Here is a 6883-nt window from a genome sequence, read left to right as displayed (position 1 = left end):
TTTGTAAAAGTTTTGTGTTCCCGGTGTCATGCTAAAAAAAAAATCATGAAAACTGATTGCCATCTTTAATCACTTTTTGAACTGTGTAAAACTGCATTTTATGGGTTTTGTTGGCCATTTATTTCAACAGGAAAAAAGGACTGCATGAGCAATAATCTGTCAAATAAAACCCTCATGAATGCAATCAAGTCATTTAGCTCATGCAGTCCTTTTTACCTGTTGAAATACCTTTAAATGGCCAGTAAAACCCATAAAATGCAGTTTTACACTTGCCAAAAGGTGATTACAGAGGGCAATCAGTTTTTGGCAGAGAATAAATTTTTGGCACGACACCGGAAATAATTTTTTTTTTTAACACTTCCGGTCCCTTCGTCCTGATTTTAAATGCCTGAAATAAGGTTCTCTTTCTAACATTCGTTCGGTATCTTACTACAGGAACTTACTACGGAAACACTAATGACACCACATCTGCCAACCATTAAGCGATCAGGGAGTCCCGCCTCCCAGTATTTAAACCACAGCTACCTGCTGTCTAGTCATTCTTGCTCTCTTCCCTGTGGAAGATTTTCGGAAGCTGTCCTCAGCAGACTTTGGGAATTATTGCTCAACAGTTTACCAACGAAGCCATAGGGTAATGTCCCAAATGCAATTTTTTCCCTAAAGTTTTGTTGAGTGACCGCACTTGGAGTTGGGTAACTAACTCGTTAAGGTGAGTTTTTCAGCTCTTAAGTTCTCAAAAAAAAAAAAAAAAAAAGGAGAGCTCGCTACTCTCAGCACAGCTCCGAACAAGTTTTCACGTTGTGGTGGACTTACCGTACAAAGAGAGTGCAGTCGCTGTCATGGCCACCTCGAAAGAGCCTGAAAACCACAGAGGGAATGTCTGTCCTCCTCATCCTTGCACTTGTGGAGCGTGAATTTCGGCCAAGGATTCTCACGGTCTCTGCATCTCCTGCCTGGGTGCTAAACATGCTCAGGCAGCACTATCCATCCCTGAGGGCTACCCTCATTGTGTGACTTTCTCGACGAAGGGAAGTCATCCTCGAAGACGAGGATGATAATGACAAGGATGCCATTTCTCCCTCCGAATCCCGTCCCATTTGCCTAGCACGCAGGATGTGAGCTTACCCTCCTCTGTGCAGGTGGACACAGATCTGCTGGAGGTCTGTCGTAGGTCCGTGGCTAAGCTGTCCATTGATTGGCCATCCCAACCAGCAGGGAAAAGGGATGATAGAGACCTCTAAGACAGGAAAAGGCTCCCGTCACGTCTCCCACCAGCATGACAATTTATACCGGCAGTCCCAGCATGCGTTGCCAAAATGAAAAGGTTTTGGGATAAGCCTTTTACGCTTCGGGTCCCTGTCAAGGGCTTCTCAAGACTAGACGTACAGGGAATGGAGGATTTAGGGATGGCAGACCCTCCCCATGTGGAAGCGTCTGTGGCAAATCATTTACATCCAAGCCACAGGGCAGCTCTCTCTACAACCGTAGCCTCACTGCCAGGGAAAACAGAATGCTTTGCCGCCTCTGTTTTCCAGAAGATTTACAAATCCTCCGCACTGGTGGTTCGCGCTTTGAACGTGACATCTCAGCTCACGGCCTACCAAGCCAAGCTTTTTGAGGAAATGGTTCTTCAACTGGACTGCGGCTCTCCCAACCCAGCACATTGGGAGATATGTGTCATCGCAATTTTAAACCTGCATACATCTTGCAGAGCTGTGCAAAGTTGCGGATCCAGCATGGGCTTAGCGGTTGTGGGAGAGAGATCGCTGTGGCTGAGCTTGTTTGGACTCTGAGAAAAAGAAAGTATGGCCCCATCGATCCAAAAGCTCTGTTCGGAGCAACTGTTACAGCGATGCGGCAACAATGCGATCTACGGAAGAGGGAAGGGGAGGCATTCGAGGTTTGTCTCCCCAGAAAGCCGGTGGTTCGGCCTTATCCGAGCTGACCAAATTTTAGACCCTTAGGGAAAGTAGGTCAGTCTGATTATCAGCCTTCCCACCCCACCGCAACAACCGGGAAGTGCGGCAGTCAAAAACCGGGTTTGTGAAACCGAAACTATTGTACACAGCTGCAGTAGCGAAGTATCATTCAGCTTACCCCCAGGGTAACAAGAAGTGGCGGGCTACCAGAGATATCGGTTCAGTTTCAGGAAGGGATTGGAGACAGCACTCAGAGTTTCTCTGTCTCATCCCTTCAGAACGTTCCACTTCTCCCTCCCGTGGGTGAAAAGGAGAAGGGATTCGACTACAAGAATCGTTCTTGCAAATTCAGAAATGAATCACAAAAAATCAGTCCAATTAAAGATGACTATAACTTTGTTACTTTTCTTTTTCCCGCTTGAGGGTGCCGCAGCACCGCTAGTGAGCAAAGATGGGAAAGGCCCTCTTGCTGCCCAGGTAACGAACTGGTGCGCATGCGCAGTTTATCCCTCCATTGTTCAATGGCGTGGTAATGTCAGCAGCCCAGAGGGAGTTATCTTGTGTTCTGGAGGAAGAAATATCCTCCTTACTGATAAAAGGAGAGATAAAAATAATTCCAATGGAAAAAAGGCAACATGGCTTTTACTCCTCTTATTTTGTGATTCCCAAGAGAGGGAAGGTTTCCATCCCATTCTGGATTTACGAGGCCTCAACAAACACCTCAGAAAGCACAAGTTCAAAATGCTTTCACTCAAAATATTGTGTCAAAATATTTGTCAGGGAGACTGGTTCACCTCAGTAGATCTCCAGGATGCATATTTTCATATAGATACCTTTCCTGCACACAGGAAATATCTGAGATTTGCGTATCAAAATACAGCATACGAGTATGTGAAAATTCCCTTTGGCCGCTCCCTAGCTCTGAGAATTTTTACCAAATGTGTAGAAGCTCTGACTCCGTTAAGGAATATGGGAGTCAGAGTCTTGTCTTATCTAGATGACCTGCTTGTGTGTGCACCGTCTCCGCACCAAGCAGTGGTCGATACAAATACACTGGTGACTCATCTGGAGAGACTTGGTTTTTAAGATAAACTAGACAAAGAGCTGTCTAACCCCTTCACAGGAAATAATCTACCTGGGTCTCAGATTGAATTCAGCATTAGAATTCAAATTCGAGCATTAGAGGAGTGCATTGAGGCATTTTGCCGCTGCATCTCCCTTTTGCAACACGGCAAAACAGTCTCTCTCAGTTATGCCTCCGGTTACTGGGGTTGATGGCCTCAACACTAGCAGTGTAACACTGGGACTATTGTGAATGAGGGAATTTCAAAACTGGGTGGCGTCACAGGGCATCAGCTCCGAGAGCCGTATCAGCCGCAGAGTGTGCGTCTCACCAGAATGCTTTCCGCCACTGGAGAGCTCCATCATTTCTCAGAAAAGGATGCCCTCTGGGTCTGGTCGTTTGAAGGAAAGTGGTGATGACGGACGCATCCCTCACAGGCTGGGGAGCTGTGTTCGAAGGCAGAACAGTGAGAGGAGTTTGGTCTCCGGCACTGAGGGAAGAGCACATAAATTTTCAAGAGCTACTGTCGGTATATCTGACTCTGAGACATTTTGTGCAATTTCTCAAAAATCATCATGTATTGTCAGAATGGACAATACAACAGTCTATTATACAGCCTATATAAATCGTCAGGAAGGCTTAAGCTCTCGCAAACTTCACATGTTAGCGAAGAAGCTGATAATGTGGGGCAGTGCAATCCTCCTTTCATTGCGTGACGCATGTTCCAGGAAAAAATGAACAGGGGAGCAGATTTGCTATTCAGAGGGAACCCGCTATACGGGAGTTGAGACTTCATCCCCAGGTGGGTCAGATGATATTGCAGAGATTCGGTCAAGCTACCGTAGATCTCTTTGCATCGTGCGAAAACACGATGTGTTCTTCTCTCTACCGGGTGACGATGCACCGATGGGTGTGGATGCTCTAGCCCATGAATGGCCAGACATGCTACTGTATGCATTCCTCCCATTAAGCCTAATCGAGCCGACATTACAGAGGGTAAGAGAGCGTGGTTATACAATGATTCTAATAGCACCATAGTGGCTGGGGAGACTGTGGGTAGCGGAGTTTGCACAACTGCTCTGCGACCAGCCATGGCCATTACCATCACGCAGGGATCTTCTCTCTCAAGTGTGGGGGGGAGATATTACACCCCTCCCCGCAGAAACTGTCTCTTTGGGCCTGGCCTGTGAGAGGCTGAATTTAAATGCAGCTGGTTTACCTCCTAAGGTCATTGAGACGATTCAGAACGTGAGGGCCGCCGATTTATGAGAGGAGTGCAATGGTTACACCCAGTATCAAAGCCGCTGGTCCTGCCATGGGATTTGTCCGTGGTCCTGCCATGGGTTTTGTCCGTGGTCTTGAACACGCTCTCTAAGGCCCCGTTCGAGCCAGTTGAGAGCATCTCCTTAAAGCTTCTGTCTTTAAAGACTGCTCTGTTCCTCGCTCTTACTTCAGAAAAGAGGATGACTGAACTGCACGCTTTATCAAGTCCACTCCTCATGTATTATGTTCACTCCGGGTGGTCAAAAGGTAACTTTTAGGACTAATCCGGCGTTTATGCCTTAAGTATTCGACCACACTGGGTCTCGTCAGGCAATGGAGCTGATGGCTTTCCATCCGCCACTTTTTTTTTTTTGTTCTGAGGATGAGCGGCTACACGTTTTATATGTCCGATGCGGACTCTACAAGTATATGTGCGAAGAACCAGTGCACTTTGCAAAAGCAATCTGCTTTTCAAGGGAAAGTCTGTCTTCTGTCAGCATCTCTCGCACTGGGTTGTGGAGGGGATAGTGTTATGTTATAATAATGCGGATGTGAAGCCCCCAAGAGAGTTACGGGCTCACACAACTAGACGGATAGCTACATCCTGGGGCACTATTTAAGACATTTCTATTCAGGAAATCTGTGCTGAATTTAGTCTGCTTTGTCAGCATATCGGCAATTGTCTACAACTCATAGTGAGATACCGAACGAATATTTGTCAGGGAGACTGGTTCACCTCAGTAGATCTCCAGGATGCATATTTTCATATAGATACCTTTCCTGCACACAGGAAATATCTGAGATTTGCGTATCAAAATACAGCATACGAGTATGTGAAAATTCCCTTTGGCCGCTCCCTAGCTCTGAGAATTTTTACCAAATGTGTAGAAGCTCTGACTCCGTTAAGGAATATGGGAGTCAGAGTCTTGTCTTATCTAGATGACCTGCTTGTGTGTGCACCGTCTCCGCACCAAGCAGTGGTCGATACAAATACACTGGTGACTCATCTGGAGAGACTTGGTTTTAAGATAAACTAGACAAAGAGCTGTCTAACCCCTTCACAGGAAATAATCTACCTGGGTCTCAGATTGAATTCAGCATTAGAATTCAAATTCGAGCATTAGAGGAGTGCATTGAGGCATTTTGCCGCTGCATCTCCCTTTTGCAACACGGCAAAACAGTCTCTCTCAGTTATGCCTCCGGTTACTGGGGTTGATGGCCTCAACACTAGCAGTGTAACACTGGGACTATTGTGAATGAGGGAATTTCAAAACTGGGTGGCGTCACAGGGCATCAGCTCCGAGAGCCGTATCAGCCGCAGAGTGTGCGTCTCACCAGAATGCTTTCCGCCACTGGAGAGCTCCATCATTTCTCAGAAAAGGATGCCCTCTGGGTCTGGTCGTTTGAAGGAAAGTGGTGATGACGGACGCATCCCTCACAGGCTGGGGAGCTGTGTTCGAAGGCAGAACAGTGAGAGGAGTTTGGTCTCCGGCACTGAGGGAAGAGCACATAAATTTTCAAGAGCTACTGTCGGTATATCTGACTCTGAGACATTTTGTGCAATTTCTCAAAAATCATCATGTATTGTCAGAATGGACAATACAACAGTCTATTATACAGCCTATATAAATCGTCAGGAAGGCTTAAGCTCTCGCAAACTTCACATGTTAGCGAAGAAGCTGATAATGTGGGGCAGTGCAATCCTCCTTTCATTGCGTGACGCATGTTCCAGGAAAAATGAACAGGGGAGCAGATTTGCTATTCAGAGGGAACCCGCTATACGGGAGTTGAGACTTCATCCCCAGGTGGGTCAGATGATATTGCAGAGATTCGGTCAAGCTACCGTAGATCTCTTTGCATCGTGCGAAAACACGATGTGTTCTTCTCTCTACCGGGTGACGATGCACCGATGGGTGTGGATGCTCTAGCCCATGAATGGCCAGACATGCTACTGTATGCATTCCTCTCATTAAGCCTAATCGAGCCGACATTACAGAGGGTAAGAGAGCGTGGTTATACAATGATTCTAATAGCACCATAGTGGCTGGGGAGACTGTGGGTAGCGGAGTTTGCACAACTGCTCTGCGACCAGCCATGGCCATTACCATCACGCAGGGATCTTCTCTCTCAAGTGTGGGGGGAGATATTACACCCCTCCCCGCAGAAACTGTCTCTTTGGGCCTGGCCTGTGAGAGGCTGAATTTAAATGCAGCTGGTTTACCTCCTAAGGTCATTGAGACGATTCAGAACGTGAGGGCCGCCGATTTATGAGAGGAGTGCAATGGTTACACCCAGTATCAAAGCCGCTGGTCCTGCCATGGGATTTGTCCGTGGTCCTGCCATGGGTTTTGTCCGTGGTCTTGAACACGCTCTCTAAGGCCCCGTTCGAGCCAGTTGAGAGCATCTCCTTAAAGCTTCTGTCTTTAAAGACTGCTCTGTTCCTCGCTCTTACTTCAGAAAAGAGGATGACTGAACTGCACGCTTTATCAAGTCCACTCCTCATGTATTATGTTCACTCCGGGTGGTCAAAAGGTAACTTTTAGGACTAATCCGGCGTTTATGCCTTAAGTATTCGACCACACTGGGTCTCGTCAGGCAATGGAGCTGATGGCTTTCCATCCGCCACTTTTTTTTTTTT

The sequence above is a fragment of the Cyprinus carpio genome, chromosome B10, assembly GCF_018340385.1.
Source record: "Cyprinus carpio isolate SPL01 chromosome B10, ASM1834038v1, whole genome shotgun sequence".
NCBI classification, from domain to species: Eukaryota; Metazoa; Chordata; class Actinopteri; order Cypriniformes; family Cyprinidae; genus Cyprinus; species Cyprinus carpio.
Note: the sequence above shows the minus strand (reverse complement) of the source record.